Here is an 18335-nt window from a genome sequence, read left to right on the forward strand (position 1 = left end):
TTTAGTGGAGAAATAAGTGAAGTTATATATATTGCATAGAAAAGCTGATAAAGGAAGTATAATCAAATTGTAATATTTTAAATAAAGAAATTCAGGGGACACTGTTTTAACAATACATAAATCACTCAGGGGGAAAAGTCTAAGCTGATGGTGAAAATGAAAAGTCAAACGGAATTTTCAGATTGCATCCATGTGCAAGGTGAGGAACAGCAAAAGTACAAAATTGAAATTGTACAAGATTCTAGATAAACCAATTTCCATGTCCTATGTACCATTTTAAATAGCCCCTTTACAGGAAATATAAAAAGGAATGGCAAAAATGTCAAACAAATTCACTTAGATGTTATCAAAGGGTCGAGAGTATGGTTACAAAGAAATCTGAGGACTTGTTTGCTTTCATGGAGCTCAGATTTAAGGAAGGCCCAGATGTCAATATTCATAATGATGAGTGATAGTTTGTTTTTTCTATTAGGTAGTAAGGACATGATAAAGACACTAATGTAAGATAATATCAAAAAAATAGAAGTGTGACCTTAGAAGACATATTCATGTATCTGAGGTGCAATTATCACTCTATTGCCTGGAAGAAAGAGAATGAGGAGATTTTTTAAAAATGCCAGTAAACTTGAACTGGCACAATCCTACCTCATTCTTGTCAGCATAGAATCATAGAATCTCTACAGTGTTGATGCAGGCTATTCAGCCTATCAAGTCCAGACTGACCATCCAAAAATCATCCCACCCAGACCCACCCCTCTGCCCTATCCCTGTAACCCACCCCTCTGCCCTATCCCTGTAACCCTGCATTTCCCATAGCTAATCTGCCTAGCCTGCACATCCCAGGATACTATGGACAATTTAGCATGGCCAATTCACCTAACCTGCACAACTTTGGTCATCTCTTTTAATCTGTTGTTAATCCGGAGACATGGGTTCAAAGCTAAAGCTGGTGAGGCTCTTCTTTCAATGTACAAATCAAAGTTGGAAGTAGAAGTACAAGAAGCAGTTTGAAATATTCAAACTTTCTTTAAAACTTACTTTCTGGCTGTAAAGTTCATCCAGTCAAGTTGAGGGTCTTAAACTCTGGGATGCCGATTAATGACAATCAATTCTTCGATTCCAGGTATGGACACTGTGATGATACCATGGCTTTAAGAGGTGTATTTTGTTCTTTCTTTTATGAAGAAAGGCTGAGTCACAGATGGCGAGCGGTCTACTCAAAGCCAATAAAGTAAACAGTTTGTGAGGCCTTGGTGTTTTTTAAAAGTTGGAACAATAGAAACAGCCTGAATGGGTGGGGTCAAGCTTCCACAGAACCAGGAGTTTTAGTTTTAGATTTCTGCAGGTGCTGTGGTCGTGAAGCTGGATGTGGAAGCTTTTGTTCCTGTCTCTGTTACAGATAAAAGCTGGGTTCTCTTCCTACTGCTAGAATTGTATATGAGAGAATCTATTTTACTGAATCTGCCTTTGCCAGAGGTGTGTTTATGGGTCTTTACAATATTGGAACAGTTAATTAGTAGTAGTTTATATATATATATATTATTTTGTTAAGCATTTTAATAGAGTTACAGTTAAGCCAATTCTTTTATTTTTATGTTTTCTGTGTTTTAACTGTAGTGTGAAAATAAAATGTGTTTTGCTTAAAGTCTAGTTTCACTAATCGCATTGTTCCTGGAACACAACGCCTTACACTTACCTTTAAAATAAGAAAAATTTAGGGCCTAGGCTACCTTCTAATTATATTTTGAGGGGATTTGGTCTGGTCCATAACAACACATGTTGCCCAAAATAATGTACCTGCCCATTGATCTCTCAGCACACCAGTCAATTTGGGCAAGCAACTGAAAAACACAGAGATGAGACCAAACCTCATTTGTTCAAATAGGTTATCAAGGTAGTGGGTATATGGGGTTCAGGCCCAATCAGATCAGCTCTGTGAAACTAACAGACTGCAGACCTGGAGATCTGAAATAAATTTTAAAAAAAGTATCTCTGAAGAGAGGAACAGAGTTAATGTTTTGCATCCAATGATTCTTCTTCAGAACCCAAGAACTCCATTGACTTATTCAGTGATCTTAATGATTGGCAAAGTGGATTTGAGGGCTGAATGACCTACTCCTGCTTCAAAGTCATGCGTTTGCACATATGGTCAACAGTTAAAATCGGCCACATATCTTTACTTTCAGTAAATATCTGTGTGCAGACTACTTTATTTTCTATATATGTATAACATATACTATATGTATTTATATTTGGACACATATTTTAGACTCTTGTTCTAACACAAAGCATGATATTCTTATTCGAATTAATGCCTGAAGAATTGTTAAGTATTGCATTTGTTATGGTGCACTTTTGGTATTTCTGTAACCAAGGCAACATTTTTCACAGAATTTAAATCCAATAAAAACAACCATGTCAGTTGACAAATGCATTTTAGAATATCCAGTTTCAATTTATGTTGACATGTAATGTACTGTTTTACAGTTGTGGGGTTTATGCTTCACTAATTCATTGCTATTTCATATCTGATAAAAGTTCAAAGCTGATTGAAAGGAAAAGGTTAGTCACTGTTGTAACCTTTGTTCAATCAACTAAGGGGAAGAAGAGCACGCCCATACATTTATGCTCCCAGTTTACTTTAGTGATTGCTCTTGAGAGTTAAGATTACACACATGCATAAATCATACTTGTGGAATGTTAAATTGATCACAACCCAACCCACTACCAAACCTTCCCAGGATTAGATGGCGAGAATGGGAGCGACTGAGATGTGAGTGGCAAAAAAAAGGAAGGCTGAATCATTGCATGCAATTTTTTTCTTGTTTCTAGGATTCCTCCAGAGAATCATCACTAACTTCATGGGAAAGAGAGTTTTCATTTGGACACCAAATCTAGTGTCATTGATGGAAAGTGCAGAAATCACAGAAATGTGGTTATACTTTCTGATTTTTAGCATAGGCTGCTTTTTCGAGCACTCACTTCACTACAAAAGTGCAGATTATTTTTGTAAATGGTGCTCCCAGCATAATCCTTATTCTTGGTCATAGTGGAGCATTATATATACAATTGGAGAGTAATATCTCACATTGCTGCAAAAATACCTGCAACTGCTCCCAATGAGGAAAACCTCTCCGGACCTGTGGTATCACAGAGCTGCTGTTCTCTTTTCTGACAGTCAGTGTTTATTAGTTTTATTGTATTTCTATCTATGCACACTCCTATTGCAGCTTGCAAATCTCTGCAAGTTTTACTCTGTATTGGAAGAATGTAGGAAATTTGTCCTCAACAAAAGCAATTTTATTTACCTCAGTTCCAAAGAACAATTATTTCACAATTGGATTCTGAGCATCTTGATAATGCTGTCCTATCGCAGTGGTGATGAAACCACTGCCCATCATGTGGAATATGCTGCTCTCCTGCACAAATCTCATGCGACCAATGATTGCAAAATCTAATTTTTTTGTAGATGTGCGTGTTGATATAAAAAATGGACGAGGTGTTTTAAAAAGCATTAAGGTACATTAGTCCCCAGGACCTGATGGGATCTATCTCAGAATACTGAGGGAGAGAGGTGAGGAAATTGCTGGGACCTTGTATGAAATCTTTGTATCCTCTTTAGTCACAGGAGAGGTCCCAGAGGTCTGGAGAACAGCCAACATAATTCTTTCATTTCAGTTAAGAGGAATAAGCTGAAAAATTACAGGTGAGCCTTATGTCAGTGATAGGGAAATTATTGGAATATATTTGTAGGGACAAGATTTACTCACATTTGGGAATATATGGACTTACTAGCAATAAGCAACTTGGCTTTGTGTGGGAAGGTGCTGTCTCACAAACTTCATTGAGTTTTTTGAGGAAGTGACAAAGATGAGGACAGTGAAATAACTCCACAGAGGCTGGTATCCTGGCACCCAGTTTCTTAATTTACCCAGTGGAGAGTCCTTGACACTGATCCAGCTTCCTCGGAGCCTGCACTCAGAGAGAACAGGATGTCTGACACTCCTGTTCTTATCTGTCAGCCAGGGCTCCCTGATCAGGGCTGTTAATCTGAGAACTCCACCTGACTGACCTCATTACAATCACTTCAGGCAGGGCAGTGGATATTGTCTCTATGGACTTTAGCAAGGCCTTTGACTGGGTTCCTTTCAGCCAGTAACTATTTTACACAAATGTTGTAGATCTTCCCCAGCACAGAATCCAGCCTGCTATATGATTAGATGCTTTGAAGAGACCATATGTGTTTATTGAGAGAGGTAAGGAAAGAAGGAAAAGCTTCCATTCATTTGGCAACTTTCACTACTGCCAGCCTTTTCAAAAACTTTAGAGTTAGTTATGTCTTTTATTGAAGCATAGTCACTGTTGCAGTATGGCCAATTTAGTATAGACTATACTGAAATTATACAGGCGTTCTCTCAGTTTAACCTGTTATTGTTCTGTGGGACCTTCAATCACTGAATTTACAGCAGCATATTGTGGAATCATTGCCCACTACTCATACACCCTACCCGACTCCTGTTTCATTGTAAAATCAAAGCTACACCGTGATCTCATTAATTCCTTGATGCATCAAATAAAGTATTTCTCCGTAAACCTGTTAATATATGATCTGCTCATCCTTCACTATCTTACTGATTTACTCAGAAGAGTCGATACATTCCACTTAAAGTTGATCTTACTTTTCGGCAAGATCTGGCAAATTTTTCCTCTTCTCAAGTTGCACGCTGCATCAGGGTATTGGCAAACAGACACCAGCGGACTCATTAATGACTATACTTGACGAGGAAATGAAATGGTTTGCCATTGCTTTCTGCAGTATGGCTGATCAGGAAACTCTCGCACTGCCTGCCGCCAGGGCTATTGGAAGGATTTTTAGGTTGATAATCAACCTATTTTAGCCACATTCTGAACATACTATTGATGGTCATAATATGCTGAAGTTTGATTTGAAACACTCAGAGATAGCAAGAACTGCAGATGCTGGAGTCAGAGTTAACACAGTGTGGAGCTGGAGGAACACAGCAGGTCAGGCAGTTCTGATGAAGGGTCCCGAACCGAAACATCGAATTTCCTTCTCCTCTGATGCTGCCTGACCTGCTGTTTTCCTCCAGCTCCACTCTGTGTTGACTGGGATTTGTAACTCCAACTTTTGGTAGAGTGAGGGTCATTACTATGCACCTCAAGTGCAACTCTGGTGTTTCTGCAATTCACAATCCCGAATCTACATAAAAACTGTGCGCAGAATCAAACTGCTCTCATGACTATGTCCGTATAGAAAAATTGTTTATGAATAAATTATATTTTTCAAATAAAAAATGTCCCGAACAGATCCACGACGCAAGACTCTATACTCTACGGGCTATTCCCTGGGATGCACACTGAGACAAACATCGACAGCATCTGGAGGACCATTAACTTGTTGAAAGATGATCTTTGGTCTACCCAAAACTTATTGGTCTTCCAGAGCATGGAGTTGACCTCAACTGAGTGTTGCAGACTGGCACATTCCAAAGTCCAGGACTACGTGCTGAGGGATGTGCTAAAGTTTAAGGCAGCTGCCACCAAAGCACAATGGGGAAACACCACTGCCGAAGGTCTTTCTGCTGAAGTTAAATGGGGGTCCATTCAGTCATTGGATCCTCCCAGTGCCTCAAATAGTATCTTACATAATTAAGAAATGCCTTTGGGTTTGTTGGAACTGTTGGGACAGTCAAATTCCAACATTTGTTTGTTCTTCTGTACAAAGACTGTACAGAATCAAACTGCTTTACTTATTATTTACATATATAAAGATTTTTGTGAATAAAGTGTATTTTTGAAATTAAAAACAATTTGGAATGTATATTTGGCTAGATTTAGATGAACTGTTCAATGTCGGTAGATTCAACTCGTAACGTTAGCTTTCTTATAGAAGTTATTTTTAATCAACCTGTTTGGACATGTTATTCCACTTCTCTGGGGAGCTGGACCTCCTCGGCCAGTGGTAGAGATGCTTTTATCGCGCTACAAGGCCTCTTTCCTACCATTTTAATGTTAACATTTCTCTTGTAAAATTTAAACACCCAGGAATCTCTTTCATTGCCCATGTACATTGAAAGGTATTTCGTGGGACTAATGAGGCTACAAAGAGCTGACAACATTAGATTTTCCTTTTCAAAATATGAAGAAGAACTTTTTTTTGTATAAAGATTTCGACTGGATTCTGGATTCTTTCGGCAGACGTGGTCTGGAAACCATACTAGTGCAAACCCATGAACATTTCTGAACTAACTACATTATTTAGAGCGGCATGGTTCAGTAGGTCCCCATTAGAACCTTCCCTATGGTTGGGATTCCATGGAATTGACAACACCGTGATGCACATGCCATTTATTAACTACTTATTTTATGATTTCACTGCAGTCCAAGTTGAGCGAACAATAATGATTCTGTACCAAGGTGGTAAAATCCGAAACCCATCCCTACAGAAAACAAAAGTTACTGAAAAACTGCTTAATCCAATTGTAAAGTTTCATTCTGTCGGGGTCTTTCCATAATGTGTGAATCCATTGGAGAAACTAATAGAATCATACCGCACAAAGCGAGTCCATTTGACATATCTGCCCTTGAGCCAGCCCTTAAAAATGAGCTGTCCAGTTATTCCCACATTCCCTGCTTTATCCCCATATTCACACTTCTTTTTCTTTTGCAAGCATCTATCCAATTCCCTTTTCAAAGGTTAGCCTTTCGTTCACCCTTTCAGACAGCACCTTCTAGACCTTAATAACTTGCAGTCTTTAAAGAAAAGTCCTCACCTCCTCCATTTTTTTGTGTTAGTAATTATCTTAAACGTATTCCACGCAGCAAGAGTTGGGAAAGGAGTCTCTGATTTCCTGTACATTATTGATGGAAAATCATGGGTTGCATGCCTGAGATTTCTTGAAGTAAGCTTACCGCAGACTTCATTCCCCACTGAGAACACCAGATAGCTGAAATATCCCTTGTATTTCTAAGTGAAGCAAAGGGCAGACTGGAGGTATCTGAAAGACATCTCAAGATTTATTCTTTTCTTCCTGATAAAAAAAAATCATTTTTTAAATATATTGTTATCTTTGAAATATACAAAATATGTGCCTTTCCTTTTTCAACCCACAAACAGAATGTTATTGAACAAATTCTAAACCACAATAATTATAGACAGCCACATATTGTAAGGGGAAAAGTTAATGCCTTTCATTACATTGTAATGCATCTTTGTTGTATTTATTACAAAATGATTGACTTTATCACTGCCATATGTCATTTGCTGCATTGAGTCTTACAGACAACAGAAGTCTGAGTGAATGCTGTTGTCCTCAACACTGTTCCCAGTTGTGTAATAATGAGAATCAGCCAATTCTTGGGAATTGATGTGTTCCCCTCCCATCCCCTCGCCTCCCTCACTCTCGATCAACCATCAACTAGTCCATTGAAACACATTAGACTCTTAAATAAAAAAAAGTAAGATCAGCATGAACATCCAAACAGCTTCTGAACCCTGGGAAAACTAAACCATTCCCTCAGTCAACAAGTTCAGAAGAGTGGAAATAAACTGTTGTTTGGGTGCAGATTTGAGTGCATTTGCGTGAGAAAAATCATTGAACAATCATCTAAACTTTTAGAAATGGTGAGAGACTTGCCACTGCAGCATTCTTATCGGTGAGTCAGGAAATTATGGATTCAAGACACAATACAGAAAGTACAAACCAAATTGTTACTTCAGTGCAATGCTCAAGAAATGCTACTCTCCCTGAAGACACGTCCTACTGGTGAGACATTAAAATGACTGTACTCTGAGGTGGATCTTGTATATTTATTTTGATTAAAAGCAGAGTGGACTTCTCTATACATTTATCCTTAAACCAAATTCACTTAAACAAATTATCTCATTACGAACATTGTGCTATTTATGGGAGTTGGCTGCTGTTTCCTACATTACAACAGTTGCTGTACTTTAAAAAATACTTCATTGGCTGTAAAGTGCCTTTGGATATCCTGAGGTCACAAAAGGTGCTGTGGAAGTTTGTTATAAACATATTAAAAGTTTTGGCAATTATCTAGAGAACTGTGACTGAATTGCAATTGTTGCAGGTAGGACATTCCACCAGTGTAGAGTGATTGAGAGTTGAAAGTAATCAATGCAATATGCAATGTTCACTTGTTTACCTGCATCTATTTGTCATTGAAACTCAGTTTTGTTGATAAGTTAAGTTTATGTGGAGTCAGAGAAAAATAAACAAACTATAGAAGGTGTTCAAAGCATGGCAGATCTATAAGCATGGAGTAAAGCACTCTGAATTAAACTTGTTACAGACATAGAAACTTCTGTTATTCTTGCATATTTCCAAGGCATTAAATACATCACTATGGTGTATACAGGTGGTCTGTTTATATTGGCTAAGTGAAAAGGTTTAAACAGTGGTGGGTTTTGAAAGAAGTGTTGATTCAGAATCTTTTGACAGTTAGAATCTGTTTTAGTTACACATTACATGGAGAAGATCATAAATTGAAGAAACACTGTATGGTTTAAAAATTTTATTAATGTCAAAATAAAATTATGTTAAGAAGAGAGCGTCAATTATTGTCAATGCTGGACAAAAACCAGCAATAGATACTGAGAGATTGTGGATAGACTGGTCTCTCTTTCACCATCTATATGACAGCTTGGCTTGTGCTTAATGCAGCTTAAAGTGCTCTCTACAAAGTGGTGTACAAGATTACAAATGTTCCATGTGGTTACCATTTACCAGTGTAGATGCCGCAGGCTCCTTCTTTTGAAAAAATGAAACATAATTATGGAATTTTATTTGAGGATTACATAAGTTAAACAATGATGGAGTTTAGCCCAATCAGAATGCGCATTAAGCAATAGTGAATGGAAAATGTTGCATTATGTGTTTTTCTTTGGCCAATCCATGTTGCCAGTGGGCAACGCTCCATGTCAGCTGGATTTAAGTGTAAAATTGATCATATTACATTTGAGTTTTTGAGAGATGAATTTCCGAGCTTGTTTATTTTTAGCAGGTTGTTTATTTTTAGGTTTGCCCAAACTTATAACAATAAGATTTACAAAGTTTCTGATGAGACCAACAGTACAATGAGAAATTCCACCACACATGATCACCTTCAGATGTTTCCAGATTGCACATAAGCAATATAAAACTGATTTTTAAGGATTTATTTTGTTCAATGGTTTTTTCTCTTCACTGACATTTTACATTTTTCAGTATTTTTTAGGTTTTTAACACTCTTTATTTCATTTAAATCCAGAAATTTCACTTCTAATGCATATGCTCCAAAATCTCAGTAAACACAGCTTAAGATTTATCACAACAACAATTAAACCCGGAATTAGGCAATTTGTAATGGTGATTCTTTCCTTTTAATTCCCTTCTTGTAATTATGGTTCTCATGTCAGGTCCACATCAAGATAAAATTTTTTTCTCACAAGTTTTGTTAGCACATGGTTAATCCTTGTGTAATATACCAGATATGATTATCTTTGGATGTGTAATATATAATAGTCAATCCCAGGAACTAAAGAGATTTTTAATTAAAGAGCATTTTCGGTTTTTGTGTTGATAATCCAGGAACTTCAGAGTTTTTAAGAGCAAGGAACAGGGGTGCATTCCTAAAAGGCTCAGCCTTTAATGTAGTTTTGCAGTTTCATAGACTGAATACAAATCATTGAGCAAGGCAGAAATAGATGGTAAATAAAATGTAGCTATCGTTAAAAGTTAATGTGGCAAAGTGGTACTGCCACTGGTTGAAGTCATACCTGGCATCTGTCAAGTGGCAAGTAACATTCTTGCTACACAAGTGCCAGGCAATGACTATCTCCAACAAGAGACAATCTACACATTGCCCTTGACATTCAATGTTATCACCATCACTGAATTTCCCCCACTATTACCATCCTGGAGTTATCATTGACAAGAAACTGAACTGGATATTTGACATAAGTACTGTGGCTACAAGAGCAGGTCAGAAGCTAGGAAACCTTACAGTGACTAACTTATATCCTAACTCCTCAAAGCCTGTCCACCATCTACAAAGTACAACCTTTAGACTGTGATAGAAAGTTCCCAATTTGCTTGGATGAGTGCAGCTCCAACAATACTCAGTAATTTTGATCCCATCCAGGACAAAGTTACCTGCTTGATTGACACCACATCCAAAAACTTTCAATCCCTCTACCACTGACGCTCAGTTGCAGCTGTGCATACCATCCACAAGTTGCTCTGCAGAAATTCACCATGGCTTTTTGGGCAGCATCTCCCAAATCCATGACAAATTCAGTAAATACAAGTGAACACCTCTACCTGCAAGTTCCCTTCTAAATCATTCACCATCCAGACTTGGGAATATATTGTCAATCACCATATCTTCAATGTCACTGGGGCAAAATCCTGGAGCTCCCTCACTAACAGCATTGTGGGTGTACCTACTTCAAATAGACTGCAGTGGTTCAAGAAGGCAGCTCACCTTCTCAAGGGCAACTAGGAATGGACAATAAATGCTGGCCCAGCCAGTGACACTCACATCCCATGAGTGGATGAATAAAGAAAATCAGGTTCATCATTGAGTGAAATCTATCAGCTTAGTTTTCAATTAAAAGTGTGAATTTAAGTTATAATAGAATTCACAATGCTCCAGTCAGCACACGTAGTTAGTTGCTGGTCATTGTAAATGTGCACACTTGCACTGTATTATCATAAAAAATCAATTCCATGTAATAACATTACACCTGTTTGCAGTTTCATAAAAACAGATGCAAGTTATTAAAATAGCACACAGTTTATTTTTGTCATAGTCATAAGCATTACAAGGGGAACACACAGTCACGCAATCTACGTTAATTTTTATTCGTTGATTCTTCCTTAAAATAAATGGAATATTTAGTACACCATTATTTCCTTGCCATTAAAATAAAAACTAAAAAAGCAAACAATGAACTAGTTAGTGTGCGCTGTCTGGCACCAGATTTGTTCAGACACAAAGGAACAGTCAACATAATTAGAGTTCACTCTGTTAAATAGCTCAACCAATAATTTGAGCCAGGAATTGCTGCCTAAAACCACGCAGCTCTATTTTTCTAAGTTATGGAACCCACTTTATTGAAACATACCAACAAGGAAATTAAATGCACTGAATTCTCAAGAAATAAAACACTGCACTGGTGTTGAATTCAATTTTTTCAGGCTGGCTTTATTTGCTTTAATCTATACTTATGTATTTTAATCATGGTTAGTCAAAATTTGTCGCACTTTCTGCGAAGATCCAATCTCTGAGGGCACTAAATTTCTTGGAGAACTTAACTCAAAGAACAAAGAACAAAGAATGATACAGCACAGGAACAGGCCCTGCGGCCCTCCAAGCCTGCGCCGACATATTTTGCCCTTCCATACTAAAACTGTCTTCACTTACAGGATTTGTATCCCTCTATTTCGTTCCTACTCATGTATTCTTCCAGGTGCTTCTTGAATGCTACTATTGTGCCTGCTTTCCCCATCTCATCTGACAGCACGCTCCAGGCACTCATCACCCTTTGTGTGAAAAACGTGCCTCGTACATCTCTTTTAATCTTCCCCCTCCACACCTTGAAACTGTGTCCCCTAGTTATTGACCCCTCCACCCTGGGAGAAAGCCTTATACTTTCCACACCATTCATAATGATTATAGAAAAATCATAGAATCCCTACAGTGTGGAAACAGACTCTTCGGCCCAACAAGTCACTGACCCTCAGCATCCCACCCAGACCCCATCCCCCTATAACCCACTGAATCTACACATTCCTGAACAATGCAGGCAATTTAGAATGGCCAATCCACCAAACCTGCACATCTTTGGACTGTGGGAGGAAACCGGGGCACCTGGAGGAAACCCACGCAGACACAGGGAGAATGTGCAAACTCCACGCAGACAGTCGCCTGAGAATGGAATCGAATCTGGGTCCCTGGCGCTGTAAGGCAGCAGTGCTAACTACTGAGCCACTGTGCCAGCCCTTTTCTTATAAACTTCTATTAGGTTGCCCCTCAATCTGCTGCATTCCAGTGAAAACAAACCCAGTCTATCCAAACTTTCTTCATAGGTAAAATCCGCCATACCAGGCAACATCCTGATAAACCTTTCTGTACCTTCTCCAAAGCATCCACATCTTTCTCGCAGTGTGGTGACCAGAACTGTATGCAATATTCCACATGTGGCCAAACTAAAGTTTTATAAATTTTCAGAATAACTTGTCTATCCTTATACTCAATGCCCCTTCCAATGAAGGCAAGCATACCATATGCCTTTTTTACTACCTTATCTACTTGTGCTGCCGCCTTCAATGATGTGTAGACCTGCTCACCTAGATCCCTCTCTATATCTACACTCCTAAGTGTTCTGCCATTCACTGTATAATTTCCATCTGTACTTGACCTTCCAAAATACATCACCTCACATTTGTCCGGATTTAACTCCATCTGCCATTTTTCTGCTCATGGCTCCAACTAATCGAGATCCTGCTGTATCCTTTGATAATCCTCCTCACTATCTGCAACTCCACCAATCTTTGTATCATCCGCAAACTTACTAATTAAACCAGCTACATTTTCCTCCAAATCATTTATTTAGACCGTGAACAGCAGAGGTCCCAGCACTGATCCCTGTGCAACATGACTAGTCACAGCCCTCCATTCCAAAATGCATCCTTCCACTGCTATCCTCTGTCTCCTATGACTAAGCCAGTTCTGTATCCATCTTGCCAGCTCACCCCTGATACCATGTGACTTAAGCTTTTGTACCAGTCTGCCATGAGAAACCTTGTCAAAGGCTTTACTGAAGTCCATGTAGACAACATCAACTGCTTTTCCCTCATCAATCATCTTCATCACCTCCTCAAAAAACTCGATCATGTTAGTGAGGCATGACTTCCTCTGTCAAAAACCATGCTGCCTATCGCTAATATGTCCATTTGTTTCTAAATGCATATAAATCTTGTCACTGAGGATCTTTTCCCATAATTTCCCCACCACCAAAGTGAGGCTCACAAGCCTGTAATTTCCAGATAATCCCTGTTATCTTTCTTAAGCAATGGGACAACGTTGGCTATTCTGCAGTCCCCTGGGACCTCACCTGTGGCCAAAGAGGATACAAAGATGTCTGTCAATGCTCCAACAATTTGTTCTCTTGCTTCCCTCAATATTCTGGGAAAGATTCCATCTGGACCAGTGGCTCATCTACCTTAATACTTTTTAAGATACCTTTTCCTTTTTAATAACAATTTGGCTTAGAGATGTGACATGCCCTTCCCTGAGATCATCCTTCTCTTTGATGAATACCAACATAAAGTATTCATTTAGGACCTCACCTACCTCTTCTGGCTCCACACATAGATTCCCTCCTTTTTTCTTGAGTAGGCCAATCCTTTCCCTAGTTATCCTCTTGCTTTTTATATATGTGCAAAAATCCTTGGGATTCTCCTGAATCCTGTTTGCTAACGACTTTGCATGACCCCTTTTAGCTCTTCTAATTCCTTGTTTAAGATCTTTCCTACTATCCTTATATACTTCAAGGGCTTCACCAGTTCCTATCCTCCTAGACCTGATGTAAGCTGCCCTCTTTGTTTTGGCGAAGGATATAACATCCCTGGTCATCCAAGTTTCACATAACTTGTCATACCTGTCCTTCATTTTCACAGGAACGTGCTGCTCCTGAACTCTTATCAGCTGCCATTTGAACTACTCCCACATGTCCAATGTAGATTTACCATCAAACAACTGCCTCCAATCAACAGTTTCCAGTTCCTGCCTAATATTGCTGCAATTCTCCTTCCCCCAATTTAACATCTTTCTCCGAGGACTGCTGTTATGCCTTTCCATGAGTATCTTAAAACTCACAGTATTACGGTCACTACTCCCGAAATGCTCTCCCACAAAAACTTCACTCACCTGGTCACCCTCATTTCCCAAAATCATGTCCAGTATAACCCCTTCCCTGGTTGGAGTGTTTACGTACTGCATCAAGAAACCCTCGTGAATGGTCGTTACAAAATCTGCCTACAAAGACATATTTAATGACAAAAATCAAAGGCTGCAATGGCTAGAAATCTGATTTTTTTTTAAGAAAAATACTATGCAATAGAAAGTGATAGGCCATAACCTTGATGATATTACTGTGTAGTGGTAGAATTAGAGTGTGTGGATAGCAGTGAAAATGGTGGCAGTTATTCTTGTAGACTGTGCAGAAAGTCATTGGCTTTCCTCCTACATTGTTAATGTGTCATTTGGTCCAGAAAATGGCCCTAACTCAAGCAGCCCTCTGTGTCCAGGCTGGCTAGACCTGTGACTTTGTCTCCTTTGCCTGTCTGCAGGAAAATGTATGATTCTTTTCCTCAACCAACCCATCCTCCAGTACCTCCATGTCCCTGGTGGAGAAGTTGAGTGCCAGCTTCCCCTTCTGGAACATGGCCTTTTATTCATGATCTCCAAAAGTACCATTGTGTGAAGGCCAGTTTGTGCCTTGAAACATTCAAAGAGGTGCACAGCTGAGGTTTAAATATAGCGACAGCAGAGTGAACAGTGGAAGGTACCAGTAGTGGTGAACACCTTTACCTCTGCTACAACATGATTGCATGAGATGGGAGCCATGGAACCCAAATGCAAAATTAATGAGGTGAGCTGTAGAAGTTTGCGTAAGAAACATCACTGTGAGTATTGTTGGAATGGCCACCGTGAAACTCCCTGCAAATATTATTTAACCTACAAATGAGAAAATTCTGCCCTAAAAGACGAATGGAGTAGTATATAAGAGGAAGCTAGCTAGAAATGTGATAATGGATAGCAAGTGTGTTTAGAAATGCTTAAAATGGTAAAGAGTAAATAAAGTGAGTGTTGGCCCTCCAGACATTGTGAACATGGTGTTAATAATAGGTAACAGGGAAATGGTGGATGAAATGAATAAATGTTTTGCTTCTGTCTTCACCGTATAGCATGCAGAAAACATTCCAGTAATAGCTCTAATTCAGGAGGATGGAAATGTGAGAGGAACTTAAGAATTTTACAAACATTATTGAATAAACTGATGGAGCTGTAGGCTGTCAAGTGCTTGGTTCACAATGGACCTCATCCAGTGAATTAAAAGAAGTGACTAATAAGTTTGTAAATAAATTGATGTTAATTTTCTAAAATTTGTTAAATTTTGGAAAAGTTCTGTCAATTTGGAATGGTGAAAATATAACTCCTCTGTTCAAGCAGGAATGGAGGCACTAACAAGTTAGCGTGATGTCTGTCATGGGGAAGCTGATAGAGTTGATTATTTAGAAGGCTACAAATGAGCACTTAGAAAAAGTCAAGGTAATTGGGAAGAGTCAGCATGGTTTAGGGAAAGTAAAATCATGTTTAAACCATTTATTGGAGTCCTTTATAGGAGTAACAGTTGCCTAACAGCATCTCTAGGTAGGAAGAAATGTAAAGGCATTGCATGGGGCTCTGTGACACAGTGGTAGCATTTCTGCCTCTAGACCAGGAGACCTGGATTCAAGTCTCAGTTGTTCAAAGTTGTGTAAAATATCTCTAAACAGATTGGCTAGAAAATATCTAAAGGAGTATTATTTGTATAGAGGCAACTCTGGGTGGAAAACAAAACAAAAGTGTAGCATTGGGACTTTTGTGGCACAGTGGTAGTGTCCCTTCCTCTGGGGTAGATGGCTCAGGTTCCAATCCTATCTGCTTCACATCTGTAGCATAACATATTTGACCAGGCTGATTAGAAATAAACAAAGGAGTAATATTTATTGCGAACAAAGGGAAGTCCGTAAATGTACTGAACTGGATTTCTAGACGTAGATGTTTTCTAAATCTAAAGCTTTACACATTTGTGACATATCCAGCAATAGTGGGTATGTTCAAGTAACAACCGAAATCGGTAAGTGGTGAAAATAGCCTCTTTATTCAGCATCTGCAGTAACACAGTTTGAGGCGGTGATGAAATCGCAAGTACAGTTTTTACAGTAGCCTCTTTATACACAATTCTTCCATACATTAAAATTCTAGCACTATGGTGCTACATAATTGTATCTGTTGTGCACAAAAGTTTGCATGACATCAGTCCTGGGGAAGCAGGTAATCATTTACTAAATGCTGGCTGTTACTCCTGATGGGATTAGAGTGTCTGTCCAGTCTGCTTGTATAATTAAGAGGTGTTAGTCCTGTTATCTTTTAAGTTCATAAATGTTAGTAAAGATACTAGACTTAAATGATCTAAATAAGTTAGAAATGATACATGTACTTAATAAAAGTATAGAGGATATTAAACTGATTACCGCAGCTGGGTCATCAGATTTTATTTACTATTATTGGTTTGACAGTTCTTTACTCATTCATTCATGCAGTTTCACGGAAGTGTTGTTTTGATAGTAACTTTCTTAGAGGGGATAGTGGCCCAATTTAATATGTATTTAACAGGTACATGTTAATGGAGGAAACTTGTTTGATGTTTTGCAACCTAGTAAAGTCCCAAGAAATGGTTGCTAAGGGGCTGATAAATATTATAGTCTTTCCGTAGTTTCGGGTGAGTCATGGAGACATGATGGTGTTCTGAATAGGTTACAATATTAACACTTATCCAGGGATAGCCTTTGATATAGAAACAGGTTTAAACACTTGTTTGCATCATGGGACCGATAAGGATTGAAGGTATAAAGAAGCAGTAATGGGTTGGAAGGGATGTTTTAATTTAGTCTATCTTGTAATAGCAAAATGTACTACAAAACCGCGTTTCATGAATGAATGAATAAAACGCAGTATAGTAAACATAGTGCACTATTGAGTGGTTAGTAAAAGAGTTATGAATGAATGAGAATATGGTGTTAGTAAATATAGAGCGCTTTTGAGTGGGTTGGTAAAGAGACCTATAATGTAATATCTCACATGGGGCTTGACTTCCCCAGTAGGTTGTGACAGTAAACAGATTCTTGTTAAGCAAGGGAATCAAAGTTTATTTAGGGTAGATAAAAATGTGGAATCTAAAACTCAAATGAATCACCTATGATCGTGTTAAATTGCAGGTCAAGCTCAAGGGGCTGAATGGCCTACTTCAGCTCTTAATTCATTTGCACGTTCAGGATAGAGATTCAGGCACAAGAGGTAAATGTTTAGCGAAAATGTTATTGAACGATGGAGTAGGCTTGATGGGCTTTATAGTTTATTCCCGTGTTTTCTTTTTGCTCTGTAGCCTTCAGTGAGTCTGGATTATAAATCCGCAGAAGAACTACAAAAAACAATGTTTAAGCCTTGGAACCAGCTCAGCCATTGTGTCAGTTCCAAAATAATTTAAAGCAGTTCTGGAATCCAGCTTTTTGTGGTTCCAAAATCTGACAGTGCAACACATGAGACAGAATTAGCAGCACAATGGCAGGTGATAGTGCATTCAAAGCAACATGCAACAATTCAAATTATGCAATGTTGGTATAAAAATATCCTGTCACACAATACAGTTAATGAAGAACACCAATGGTTATTGGTGTCACATCAGCCAGATGACGACAAACATAATGCTAAGGTCACCTTTTGTAATCATAAATTTTCACATTACTGTACTTACTTCATTCCTTAAGTACTCCATTTGTTATAAAATATTTGGGACATTCTGAAATTGTAAAAAATGCTATGCAAATACATTTCTTTCTTTCATGCTCGCTTATAGATTTTAATATCTGAGCGTAAGAAGCTGCCATTCTATTGAAATAGGCCTAAAATTGTTTTATATTTTGTGTATAATACAAAGAGCTGTGTATTAGTTTATTGATGCCTGGCACTTTAATATATACAAGGCTTTAAATAGCACGTCTTCTGAGTTGGCTTCTCTAAAAGTACAACATGTCAACTGTTTGCTTTGTTCAGTGAGTGCCTAATTAATTCAAATAAAGTTATACATGCATGGATGAGATGAAAACCTTTGGCACTTCAGATAGAAGCCTATGAGCCTACAGTTATTCTCTTGTGCTTTTATTTACATAATTTGAGTCTAACTTTATTTTTAAAGATGCATTTTTAATTTCCCTGTTCTGGTTTGAACTTTATCAGTTTTGTTGTAAAATCATTATGTCCTATGTAAAGACCATAATCTTTATTTCCATTATATTTGGACTGTGAGCTAAAGCAAACAAAAACATGGCCTTAAACCAAGGAGACTGTGTAAAGAGATAACAAGGTGTAGAGCTGGATGAACACAGCAGGCCAAGCAGCATCATAGGAGCAGGAAGGCTGATGTTTCGGGCCTAGACCCTTCATCAGAAATGGGGGAGGGGAAGGGGGTTCTGAAATAAATAGAG

Source organism: Rhincodon typus, chromosome 8 (assembly GCF_021869965.1).
Source record: "Rhincodon typus isolate 14 chromosome 8, sRhiTyp1.1, whole genome shotgun sequence".
In the NCBI taxonomy this organism is placed as follows: Eukaryota; Metazoa; Chordata; class Chondrichthyes; order Orectolobiformes; family Rhincodontidae; genus Rhincodon; species Rhincodon typus.